Source organism: Antedon bifida, chromosome 2 (genome assembly GCF_963402885.1).
Source record: "Antedon bifida chromosome 2, ecAntBifi1.1, whole genome shotgun sequence".
Lineage (NCBI taxonomy): Eukaryota > Metazoa > Echinodermata > Crinoidea > Comatulida > Antedonidae > Antedon > Antedon bifida.
This window is the reverse complement of record NC_136227.1, coordinates 22,263,547-22,277,831: the sequence shown is the minus strand read 5'-3', so window position 1 is coordinate 22,277,831 and position 14,285 is coordinate 22,263,547. Positions and strand designations below refer to the sequence as shown.

Sequence of the window (14,285 nt, the reverse complement as noted above, 5' to 3'; positions counted from 1 at the left end):
GCTTGATCATAAATAAAAGCTCTTCTATATTAATTCTTGTTTTATACCAAGAGTTTACAGAATTGAACAAATGCTATTACTATATAATATATATAAACACATCAGGCAATGAACATTAATTCTAAACCGCCCGGTGATATACTGAAATTTAATTAATTAATTTGAAACGATAAAGATGAGGAAATCTGTGAGAATGAGAAAAAATATATATAGATAGATGAGGGCGTATCAATTGATTTCTGGTACGTGTGCTACAATTGAGGGACTAGTGCTGTTCCGCCGTACCACGCCGAGATCGGGTTTGAACTATACCATGAAAGCCCAGTGGTCCAATGGTTAGAACAACTGCATATCAAGCAGAAGGTCTGGGTTCGAATCTCGGTTGGGGCGACTTTTTCTCATTCTCACAGATTTCCTCATCTTATCATTTCATATTAACTAATTAAATTTCAGTATATCACCGGCAGTTTAGAATTAATGTTCTATGCCTAATGTATAAAAATACTGATAGATGAGGGTGTATTCATTTGATCTTTGGTGCGCATACATACAATTGATGGACTAGTGCTTTTCCTCCATACCACGCCGAGAATGTTAAGAGTCGCTATCCAATCGGGTTTGAACTATACCATGAAAGCCCCAGTGGTCTAATTGTTAGGACATTGATGAAGCAGGATCTCCGAAGAGATACTTTTATATATAAACACATCAGGCAAAAACATTAATTCTAAACCGCCAGGTGAAATACTGAAATTTAATTAATTAATTTGAAACGATAAGATGAAGAAATCTGTGAGAATATTTTGTTTAATTTGTTATTTCATACGCATTCAACATTGAGTAACTTGCCAATTACAGGATAAATAAACTATTTAATAATTTATCGTGCTTATAAACTACGACTCATTTGATGCTTAGGAAGTAGAGTAGAAGAGTCGTGAGTTACAACCATGGCACTAGGTCAGGATTGAACCCATGACTTTGGGATTGAAAGGCAAGAAACCACCAAGCTACAGCTCCACTACATATATATTACCTTATACTGTAACCATAGTACAGGGAGCGGATCAAGCATGTTAAAATAGGGGTGGGGGGGGGGGGGGTATCTTTTGCTAGCGAAGTGAGCAAACCTTGGCTGGGATTAGGGTTAGACATTCCAGTGTACAAAATCTCATACTGTCATTCTCCAAAACACTCTAAAGCCTGTTGCCCAGTTGACATTGAGGTGCACCGATTAGTAGATGGCTGGTAGTGTACTAGTAGTAGTAAGTAGTTGCGTTGAATTGCGTTGAGTTTGATTGCAATATTTGATAGTTGAAGTTGAACAGAATTCAACGTCAAAGATGATCGTTAAAAGTGAACAATCAAATAGTTCGTCGGGCTGGTTTAAACTGTAGAGGCAATTGCACTATTTGCATATCAATTAGCAGATGTAACGTCAGCATTCTTAGAAAACCTTTTTTTTGTCTCACTCTCTACTACGGACCGTCGCGCAAGCAGGACGTTTTTGGTTCTATTACGACTGTACTATGTTGTTTGGTTAAAAAAAGAAAATGCAGCAACTAGACAACGCCAGATTTGTTGTTACCGCTGTTTACAGCTAGGTCTACACAACTAATGAATATTAGGCCTACCGTCCACAAGAGGACATTCGACAAGAGCTATACTTAGGTAGTGCATTGTTTTTCTCTTTTTATCACCATAAAATGTACGAGGAATGACCTGGTTTAATGCATATAGGCCTAGTCCTGTAAAGATCAGTCAAAAATAGGGTGAACCTAGAAGAAATTGAAACAGTTTTTTTTGTCTGGTAAATATGGTTCAAATGAACATCATATCCAAAGTTTATCAAATTCCGACATAGGGAAGTGGGTCATTTAGCATAAATTCAAAATGGCCACCATTTGCTATTTTGAAGCCTCATATATCCGCTGCCAGAGGTTTTTCTAGTTAGAAACTGCCACCGCCAGCATTTTTAGCCAATTTCGATGTTTTTATTAAAGCTGATTGATAAACTATGTATGTGATCTGATTGATATTTAATTTAAACTAAAATAATCATAAAGATATTTTAGCTTTACAATGGTACAAGAACGATTTTCAAATCACAATACGTAAATTGTAATAGTAAAATAAAAGTAACCCACTTTTTTAGTGTTTCGTAGTTTCGCGCAAGAAAGTTGAGATATTCGCGATTTTGTGCAAGACATCACAATATGAAAATATCGCCCGGTGAGATCAACAAACAAAGTAAACGTTACTTACACGGCATCGATAGGCCTATATAAACAAGTTATCACTATCTAAAAATGTATTACAGTTTATAAATAATATCTTACGTCAAAGTTTTGCCAAAATTCACATAGTAAAAACACCAGGCCTAGTCAACCAGGCCTGTAGTTGGTCTGGAATCGTTTTGGGCCTAGGCCTAGCCTAGTACACTGGACTAGTAAACTGATGATAATATCCATACCATTTCCAAACGGGTGTGTTGTGTGGAAATCGGTCACTTAGTGTAATGTAATGATATAGATTTATAATTGAAAAATCAACCTTAGTATCACAATTCAATTGGGTTCACCAATATGCTCCAGAAAGGTCCAGTGAAGAGATTGTCCAGATGTTTTAGGCTACGGTCACACTACAGCCTTAAGCCTGGCGTGACTCACCTCGATTGAGATTTTTGTAGTGTGACCGAACAGGGATCGACTCGCGCCAGGCTTCAATCGAGGCAACTCAACCCAGGCATGCTACCCAGATTGACCCTGGATTGACCTTAGCGTGACCGGGATTGACATTCTTTTTGGAATCTGGCCAATCACAGCCATCAACTCTGTATTGTTTATTGGGAATTTTAGTGGATCATTCAATTTCGTTGGGTTTTGGTTGAGTTTTTAGATAACCTAACACATGAAGATATCAAAGAGATTTGTGCATTAATTTTTCTTCTTGTAATCTGAGGTTCTTCGTAACTATCACCGGTATTTTGTATGCTGTGCATTGCCATCTAGTGATTAAATTGAAGACGAAACTAGCATCGGCTAGCCTATAGGATGCCGCCTCTGTCTGCGGCAGGCCTAGGCCTAGACCTATATTAATATTATGCTTATGATAGGCGATTACATATATATTTTAAATTAAACAACAAAATGCATAGGCCTAGTGAATTCTAAATAAAATTGTAAGTATGTACTACAGATTGGCTCACGTAATTTATTTAGCTAGCCGACTGATTTCCGGTTTCGTTCGGAAGACAACCCTACAGAATTAGAATAGTGTGATCGCCCAATCTCAAATCTTTGATTTTTGAAAGCAGAATAAAGAGATGCTGACTATACCGAAATGAAGTTCTAGAAATTGATTGAATGTCATCGACAAATTATACATATACACGTCTGTTCCCAGTGTACATAATAAAACAATATATATTTCTGGAGATTTATTGTCAATACCACTAGAAACTTAGTATTTTTTTACTTTTTAAGTACTAACATTGACAATAAAAGCATTAGAAGTGTATTTTAAAATCATGTTATAGATCATGATAAAATCATACTACAACAAACTACAGTACAATAGTAATGAAACAATGTATTGGCATATATATGCAAAAGACAGTGTTGATTGTTGACAAATTGTAGTCAAAAACAAACAGATTATAGAATGAAGATCCATATGAACAATTGTATAATCGTTTCTCATATAGTGTCTCAGGATAATGATGTGTCATTGTTTTATATCACTATACTGAGAGGATTTGTTAAATGGAGCCAGTGACAGTGTCACTTTTATTCTAAAAGACAGAAACATTTTGTTACAAAAGCATAAAGAGGAAAATGCATCATGTAAAGTACCTTTTATCAGTGAGAAACGAATTATATATCATGATTAAAATTAGAGTATTTATTCAAATAACCCGCTTTGAATATAAGCCTCCCTCGAATAAACGTTCGCCCCTCCCTTCTATTTAAACGCCATAACAAGGCCATATAAGTGAGCTGTAGAGTTGCGTTGCACGTGACTAATAATAGTATCTCAACACATTTCAATGACTACCATAATCTACATACAATTTACCAAGCATTTTTTATCACTTTTGGATATTAATTGTGCTGTATTTTTTTTTTATATCTGCTGTAGGTAGTATTTATTTTATTATACATGTTACCATATTACACCAAAAAAAAAAAATAAATAAATGCTCCCCTAAATACCCTTCTAGCATTCTGAAAAGAATTCTGTTGGGCTCGATCGTCCTCGGGGTCAATAACAATACTTTCTAGCATTATTATAAGCAAAAATACAATTACAAACAGTAAAGGATTTGTTTTAAATCCTATAATGAAACAATTTAAAGCATAAGTTATTGCATATGCCATAACATTACTGTCCAAGGATAAGTTGTGTAGAGATATGTTTTTTTTTAAAACAATAACATTAGTAATTAATAGTATTTCTGGTCATCTTTTAACCAAATTTTCTATTAGAATAAAATGCCCCATTAGACTGAATATGAATGCATGCCTTCTGAAAATATTGAGACCAACATTGATTAGCTGCAACCAGTGGTTACCGAGATACAAGTAGCTATTTATATTTGTTCATATAACCCTTGACCCTGACTCTTTGACCTTTTGTAACATTTTTCAAAATGTGTAACAAATAACAAAATGTATATTTCGAACAATTTAAGACAAAATTAAAGTGTCTACGACCAGTAGTTACGGAGATACATACATGCCGTGGGTCAAAGGTCAGAAATGGCATTTCCGGTAATTTTTGACTGAAATGTCCCATTAGACTGAATATAAATGTATAGCTTCTGATCTATTTGAGACCAAAATTACCTTGCTGTGACCAGTGGTTGTCGAGGTTAAAGACATGTTGGTGTTGGCTATTATAACCTTTCACTTTGACCTTTCGCCACATTTTCAAAATGTGTAACCAAGCCAAAATTGATTCTAAAGGCAAATTCTCTGGACCTCAAAGTGCATACAAAAGTTGATCTAGCTACTAGAGTATGAGTGTTAAGCATGTCTTGTGGTGCAAAAGCAGACCTCTGTTAGCACCTTGACAAACATGGAATTGGCCAAGATGAGTATGGCAAAGAATACACATTGACTATGCTGAAGGGTTAGCATTTACCGTAAATCTTCTAATTGTAACCTTGGGTTATTTTTCTTTGATTGTTTTTTAGGATGGGTTACTATTAGAAGGGTGGTTACTATTAGAGTAGTGGGTTACTATTACTTATCTTAAAGACCCCTTCCCTGCAATTTTGGACGTTTTTTTGAAAATAATACATATATATCACTTTAAAAACATTAAACCATGTCATTCCTTGTCTTAAATGTACGTTTTATGGTAAATTATGATAAAAAGTGAGAAACAATGCACTACCTAAGTAGCTCGCGGCGATCGACCTCTCGTGGACGGTCTTAGGCCTAGCCTAGCTAGGCTTAGTTTTGTAGGCCTAGCTGGTAAACATCGGTAACGTACGAACATCGTACGCTAGCTATATACCTAGCCTGACGTTGTATAGTTGCTGCATTAATTGTCTTTCTATTTTTGCCAGACTCCGTTGATACAAATTGGGGAAAACCCGGTATTTTCGCTGAAAAGTTAGGAGTCTTCCATTTGTTTTGGCCTCACGATCGATCGAAAAGTGGGCGAATTACAGGTGAAAAACAAAAATATCAATCCGCGCGCAATGCATTTTGGGATTTATAGCGGGCCGCTATAATTATTAGAATCGACTTATTTTTCACATTTTTAACCGTTTAAAGACGAAAAAAGTTATCGCAATAGGACCATATAGTATTATTTTTACATTAAATATAGTTTGTGATCTTAAATTAGATCTAAAAAACGTAGGGAAGGGGGCTTTAAATTAGGCACCTGAAAATAGTAACCCATTCCCAACTTTTCCGGTCATTTAAGATGAAGAATGACCTGGTTTAATGTTTTTAAATAAGTATATATGCATTATTTTTACAAAACGTTAACGATTGTAGGTCTAATGTCTTTAAGTTCTGGAGAACAAGAGATACCAGATGTAAATATACAAATAGTAATATTGCTATTGATGTACCATCTACAGATGTAAGAATTGTCACTCAGAGTGCAGATCTTTAGTTGAAAAGAATCTGGTATGTGAGAATATTGTACAAAGTCTTTCATCATCTAGTTTAAGTAATCTGGAACGACGCTATATTCAGAGAGTAAATATAAGAGCCAGATAGGTTAGAAATCTAGAAAATGGAACTCTTGAGGGCTCACTTCATGTTTTTCAATATGTGAAGGGTTGTAAAATAAAGGTGTGGATTTAGACCTTCACACAGTTTGAAGTCAGGAGGAAAGGATGAAATAACAGCGGAATTGTTGAAGACAGACATAGACACAACAGACTGGCTTACTGATATTTTCACTACAATATGGGATCAAGAGGAAGTGCCAAAGACATGGAAACAGAGGATTATTGTAAAGTTAGCAAAGAAAGGTGTCTAACAGAATGTGGAAATTGGAGAGGAATTACGCTGACATCAGTCCCAAGCAAGGTATTTGGAAGGGTGCTTATTGACAGGATAAGGAAAGGAGTCAATATCAAGTTGAGGGATGAGCAGGCTGGATTTAGAAGAGGAAGGAGTACGGTAGAGCAGATTTTTTGTATTGAGAAATATTATTGAGCAAGTGGTAGAGTGGCAGTCAACCTTATACATAACGTTTGTGGACTTTGTGGATTGGATCATGAAGCACGTAACAGAAGGAAACAACACGGGAATAAGATGGAAACTTTCCAGCAAGTTAGAGGATCTAGACTTTGTCAATGACATAGCTTGTTTGTCATCAACTGTATATCAAATGCAGACCAAAATGACAAAATTACATAAATATGCAGCAGTGGACAAATATACTTACTTAGGTGCTACTGTCAGCAATCAAGGAGGAGGGGGAGAAGATATGAAGAACAGGCTTCGCAAAGCAATGGGGGCATTTATGAAACTGAAAAAGATATGGAGCTCCAACATCTATTCCTTGACATCCAAACTAAGACTTTTTAGTTCACTTGTTATATCAGTGTTACTTTACGGCTGTGAGACATGGAAAATAACAGAAGAGGACAACAAGAAACTTGACACATTTCAATTCAAATGTTTGCGAAGAATATTGAAGATAAGATGGCCATATCCATTTAAAATGACATATTAATCAAAACCAACATGAGAAGAATAAGCGAAGAAGTGAAAGCAAGGCGATGGAAGTGGATTGGACATGTGTTACGAATGGAGGATAACTGCCATTGTATAACAGCTTAAACATGGTGTCCTGAAGGGAGGAGAAAGGTTGGACGTCCAAAAACAACGTGGAGCCGGACAGTAGAAAAAGAGAGAACAGAGTTGGGATGGAAATCATGGAACCTAGCCAAGCTTGTGGCCAGGGACCGGATACGTTGGCGGAGGAATCTTGCAGCCTTATGGGCCAAAGGGCCCAAAGAGGATAGTTGAGGTGAGGTGACAGTTTGAAGGCCAACCGAGCAAGTTTACAGAAATAAAATTACTAAATAGTAAACCATCAAATACAATGCAAAGATGCGAAAACATTTATAATGATGATTTGAAACAATACTGACCATAATGATTGGAATGAAATTTGTTTGTTCAAATATATACTACTAGCCATTGCTCATGTGCATATGGACGGGCACCATCTTATAATGATTTCAGGTTGAGGAATCAAAAAGGTATACAGTAATATAGTACAAATCTATAAATGGATGAACAGTTTACAGCATTTATATTAGAAGATAAAGTTTATTATTTAAATAGGCATATTGTATTCTTATTTATATGTCAGTGTCTATTTTGTTTTCATTAATTAGTTTTCCGATTAGTAGCGGATAACTCCTTTAACCTCCTGTATTATTGGTTATCCACAAGGTATTGCGGGTAACCCTTGTTATTGTCAGGATCTTTTATCTGCTTTGTTCTTTCTTTCCACAATTTTTGTTGGCAGTCTATCTCTAAAACTTGAAAACAGATTTATTTAAAAAGTGTGTTTACTAGAAATGTTCGCGCTTTGTAAGACTTCATGAACTTTTATAATTTACTCACCATCGTCTTTGAGTACAAGTTTTAGGCCAGTGAATTACTATAAACATCATCGTCTTTATTCACCAAAAATCGTATTAAAACAGTTTTTAGTTCTTTGATATGGTTGAATGATTTTAGAGAATCATACGTCATGTTTCTAGTCAATAGACAAGTCTGCCAAATCAGGCACATTTCTAGTTAAAACACTTTGTAAATAAATCACCAAAAATATAAATGTTGAATTTTGTTCTCGTTTCTTTTGCCTATCTGGATATTTAAGTTTTTCTTCAAAATACCAGACTAAACATTTTGGCAAATTTAAGCCTAATACAGGTCAAATTAGCAATTGAAGTGACGGTACCTATCTCTTGTATGTTAACAACAGTGAAAACTCATTAAGTAGATTTTGCGTTGCACCATTGACGTCACAGCAATTGACGGCGACGGCTGTACGACAAGCGTGTGCGGCGATATCCTTAATCTCGCGATTGTTCGAAAATCATATGTACATCCCTAATATGTTGTTAAAATATGGTCCTCGGTCAAGTTGTCCTTTAAGAGGGTCAAATTTCTATGGAGTAAAAATGTTGTGTGCACACAAAATGATGTGTACACGTGTTTAAAATTTCAAATGCGGAAAATTTTTTTTTTTTGCACGTTTCAGGTCATTTTGAGCATTTCAAAAATTTTCTTTTTGGTGTAGCGCGCACATTTACGCACACAGTGTGTATACAGCATAGAAAGACCATTTTTGCAATTGATTTTGGTTCTTGATACCTTCTCTGATCAATTTCATTATTGTTTATAAATTTTCATTGCAAAATAACCAGCACGACAAACTTAAAAAAGCATGCACTTAAAAATAGGCAATTTAATGCAAATTTGTTTAAAAATAAGCCTATTTTTAATCGATTGTAGCTCTATCGGATTCATGTCTCGAAGTGGCTTCTGCACCTCCCTGTTTGATTTGTATACAAGTGACAAGTTAATTAAACACAACCGCGCCAAACGATCTCAAACTGCTGGTTACTCATCCTAAGACTTTGACTATAGAGCCCCAACCTTACTTAATAATCTACCTTCCTTTAATTGCCAATCTACTGTAGGAAAAGAAAAACAATATCTTATCCATGGAGATCCATGTCCTAAATTTAACTAGTTTTCTGACCTGTGCCTCTCTTTGAATTTGCTTGTATTTTAAAATTGTACATACATTAGCATGTTGAACCTTTGTGTTTATATTGAATTCTTAGCATCCTGGGAATTAGACCTACTTCCGAAGGAGAAACTTGTCTTAAAAGTGAGTCCAAATTTTGTATTTGAACTCATTTAAACAAACCAAATTTGTGTTTTGTATATAACATTAGAGTTGAGGGATGGGGAAAAGGATGGGAAGAACAATTTTTAAATATATTCTTTATCCCCTCAGTAACGAAATATTGTTTTAAATGTTTTATAGGCCTATCAATAATATACCACTAAATGCAGTAAAACATTTACGTTTTAATACTTTTTTAAAACTGTCCCTGTTATAGTCGATTGAAATAGTAAAGTACATGTAACGATACATCACTACGACGTTTATATTTTTTATCATTATTAATTAATACAAACTTTGAGAAGCAACTGTCAGTAATACAGTTTTTATTTGTATATTATGTGTTTATATATCCAGCAGTAGAGCCTACCCACAGTCACAGTAATAAATGTGTTTATATATCAATGGTAACCACATTCACAGTAAGGAAATTTCAATTCAAATGGCGACTAAAAATGGTTAATACGTATTTACAATATTGTCAAAGTATTGCAATATCTCAGTTTTAGGTTATTCTCCAAGGACCCATAAATTTACCTACTTGTGTTAAACCAAGGGCTCATAAATTTCCCTACAAACTAGGAGTCTGAAAGATTGGAATGTTCCATTCATCGCAAATCAATACATTTGTATAAACGTATAATAACTCTATCAACATAGTATTTTTTTAAAGAAAATCGGCCTGTCTTCAACATTATGATACTGTACTTGAGCTGTTCAACCGGTTTTCAGCTATTAAAAAAAATTATCGTAGGAGGAGATAGGAAAATGCGAAGCATCCTCGTATTATTGTGTGCAGGTATTTTTCAAGAGGACATCCATTAGACAGTGTATACCACGATCGGAAAACACCCCTATTTGGGGCAAATCATTGAACCTAAATTCGTTTTAATTGTCAATAACTAATTATCTAACTAAATTTAATTAGTAAACAGGGTTACATCAGGTGGTTAAAATCAGTACCGAGATTCTAACCAACTTTATATACCATCGAGTAAACATTCTAGAAATAACGTGCGATTTACCGAATTTTGCCGTTGCGTAAATTTATATATAGATAAATTTGTTATAATGTATTTTTGTACTGTTTGTATTGTCGAGGGCCGCAATGATCAGCTTTGCTGGATGGGCTATCCTCATGAAACATGGTTCAATAAATAAATTTGAATAATGTGGGTGACCTAATTTCAACTATACAATATATTTGAATCTGTTATTAATGCCTCAGAATGAAATGAAAAATGTTCATGTTTACAACTTTTTTAGAAGCTGTTGAATTGTAGATATGAATTCATGTAAAACTTCTGTTTATCGGATGTCGTGACATCATCATATGGCCAGTTGAATTTAAATATCATCTCTTTTGTAACACTTCATCGCGTTTAAAAGAGCACGCATCTTGCTTCTATGTGCCCAAAATTCTCAAAATTTTCATTAATGTAATTATTATATTATAATCTTCTAAATTCCTTTCTTTATGTTTACATTTTTTCTAAAACTTGAAAACAGAACATTTTGTAACTTTACAAAAAGTCAGATTTTTATCTCTTTTGTAAAACTTCATCGCACGTATCTCGCTTCTACGTGCCCAAAATGCTCCATATTATATATGTAGTTATTTAGATAATTATCTTCCAAAATTCATTTCTTTATGTTACATTTTGATGATGTCATCATGTTAAAAATTGGATTTAAAGATGAGTCTCGTAATTTCATCTATTCTACACTGTATATAAGACAGTGTATTCTGTAAATACTGTTATGCTTTATGATACAAAATGGGTATAATTAAGAAATGAAAGATATTTAAATCATGTCATAGGATGGCATAATAATTTTTAGCATTCATATTTTAATGTATGTGCATGTTGCGTTTACGCGAATAACCCGAACTCGTCACGATGGCGCGATTTTATGAATTTCAATGATTGATCATAGATTAAAAACCAAAAGTCATTTTGTATTGACACTTGGTGAAAATTTAAAGTCAACTTTCTGTGGATTAAAAATGGCATGTTTCACACAAAGGTATGTAAATCAACTTTTTACGTGAATCATGGCATTTTTCGCACGTAAAAAATTTCCGCGTGCACGAGTATAAACAACATTTTTCTAACTTCAATTATATTTTTCCAGCTTTTTCTAGTCATTTAAAAAAAAATGAAACCCTTTTGAACTTGAAAAGACATCATACGAGCATCATGTTGTATTAGACAATTTGCACACGATTTAGTTAAAAAATTACATATATTATAGCTCCTCGGGATAATGCAAGTAGATATTGATTGTTACCTCTCGGATAATATGACCAATACCACCCGAATATAAAATATAGGATTTTCGTCCCTTTCGTCATAGCTCATCACATTTAATAGAGCACATTTCGCTTAGTTGTACCTCAATTTGTTTGCTCAATCAATTATCTTTCGTAAATTTTACAAACATTTTAATGTCAAAATATTTGAATAACATGGGTCACTTAATTTCATCTTTACAGTAAGTTTCAATATGTTGTAGCTCGTCAGAATGGACACCCAGCCGCATCACTGCACCAGGTAAGAAACCTAAGCCCATTCATTGCAAGCTGTTCAGATACGCAGACCGTATTTTTATTCTTAAAAATGCAGCGAAAAAGTTAAAATACAATATAATGAAACATTATTTATGATAATGTGTCAAAGAAGAATCTAAAAAAAAAAAAAAAATTTGCATGTATAGTAAACGGCAGTATTTTAAAACGATAAGTACATTGAATTTACTCTTACCACTTTATTTCAACGTGTAACAGTATAAGTCTAAATATGTACGTGTTGTTAACATTACTTATCATTTACTTATTTGTTAAAGACCCATTCCCTACTTTTTCAGGTCTAATTTAAGGTCACAAACTACATTAATGTAAAAATAAATATTATATGGTCCTATTGAGATAATTTTTTTTGTCTTTAAATGGTTAAAAATGTGAAAAATGAGGTGATTCTAATAATTTTAGTGGCCCGCTATAAATCCCAACATGCATTGCACGCTGATTGATATTTTTGTTTTTCTTCTGTAATTCACCCACTTTTCGATCAATCGTGAGGCCAAATCAAATAGAAGACTCCAAACTTTTCAGCGAAAATACTGGGTTTCCTCCAATTTGTATCAGCGGAGTCTGTCAAAAACAGAAAGGTAATTATTGCAGCAACTATACAACGTCAGGCAAGGCCTATTGCTCGATGTTTACCAGCTAGGCCTACAAAACTAAGCCTAGCTAAGCTACGCCTAAAGACGGCCAACGAGAGGACATTCACCGCGAGCTACTTAGGTAATGCATTGTTTCTCTCTTTTTATCATAATTTACCATAAAACGTACATTTAAGACAAGGAATGACCTGGTTTAATTTTTTTAAAGTAATATATATGTATTATTTTTACAAAACGTCACAAATTGTAGGGAAGGTGTCTTTAATAGTAAGAAACGTTTCAATAAATTGTGAATGTTGCCACTGTACGATACATTTTGTGTTTCTCACTAATTTGTGTCAAAATATCTGCATAAAATGGTTAATTGTGCGAATGTTGATTTGAACCTATTATTGCATTTGATGCAGAAAATATTTTTAAAATACTGTACAGTAAACATCCAAAACATCCGCGTCCATTTGCAACAAACAATAATTCGGTAGAGTACATTAATTATGGGGGTGTTCACTGTCTAAGAGCCTATTAAACATGTGCCTTACCCACTGTGTAGCCAAAACATTTATTTACATCCCTAAATTTACAATCACTTATTCTGTAATTTTACTTGATGCTATTCAATTGTTGTTTTGACGTTCATCACGGAAGATGAAATATATTCGCCAATTTGGTTCAACAAATTACACAAGAAACTCAAATCGATCAAAATAGTATTTTTTAAAGAAAATCGGCCTGTCTTCAACATTATGATGCTGTACTCGAGCTGTTTAACCGGTTTCCAGCTATTAAAAAGAATTATTGTAGAAGGAGATAGGTAAATGCGTAGCATCCTCGTATTATTATATGCGGGTATTTTTCAGGATCGACATCCATTAGACAGTGTATACCACGATCGGAAATCTATTTGTGGCAAAATCGTTGAACCTAAATAACTAATTATCTAACTCAATATAATTAGTAAACAGGGTTACATCAGGTGGTTAAAATCAGTGCCGAAAGTATGAACCAATTTTATATACCAATTTTTAGACGTAACGCGCGATTTACTGAATTTTGCCCTTACATAAATTTATATATAGATTAATTGATTACAATTTCTAGAATTTACTAAGTACTAAGTACCTTAGTCGGGGACTTCCTCTGACGTTCGCATTGAACTAAAAATATGTGTTTAATTACTGGCGGAAAAAATAGGCGTGATACGATGGTATTGCAGTCTTAAATCTTATTAAAATAGGGGTCCTTCAGAAAAATATGAGACTTGAACCAACTAGTCTCACCAGAACAAATGCACATAAAATATTTGTCCAGATTAGTAAATTAGAAAATTATTAGAATTACAATTAGATAAAATATGGGCCTATTTACAAATAACTCTTCTGTTCCAAGCACTTTGATCAAGATCTTTAACCAGCTTTTCTGCGCAACCACCAGCTAACACTGAATCTACTAGTAAGTGTATTCACTGGCAGCTGCATAACAACCTGTAACAGGCATAACTACTGGCAACCAGCTAAACACCAGCTAAACAGCGTAACCAGTGGCATAACGCAGGGGCTGAAGGCCCCCGCTGCTCTGGCCTTTTTAGGCTTTTCACTTTGCTGTTGAATATAAACATCAAAGACATCAACTCATCTTGGGAAGGCTGCCTGGACCTACTAGAGGCCGCGGTTAGAGACAGTGTCCCAGTGGTG

General features: G+C 34.4%; 2 long non-coding RNA genes across 2 annotated transcripts in view; one reads left to right on the top strand and one right to left on the bottom strand.

The window, feature by feature from the left end:
* Nucleotides 1-14,285, top strand: part of LOC144858656 (uncharacterized) — a 158,364-nt gene that overhangs the window by 70,264 nt on the left and 73,815 nt on the right. The window contains exon 2 of the long non-coding RNA XR_013616653.1: nt 11,906-11,963. This is a non-coding gene — a long non-coding RNA (uncharacterized LOC144858656). The remainder of the gene's footprint in view (nt 1-11,905; nt 11,964-14,285) is intronic.
* On the bottom strand, nt 5,251-5,877 carry LOC144835953 (uncharacterized). Its single transcript, XR_013611130.1, has 2 exons — nt 5,603-5,877; nt 5,251-5,400 (listed from the first exon to the last, which is right to left on the bottom strand). It is a non-coding gene; the product is annotated as an uncharacterized LOC144835953 (long non-coding RNA).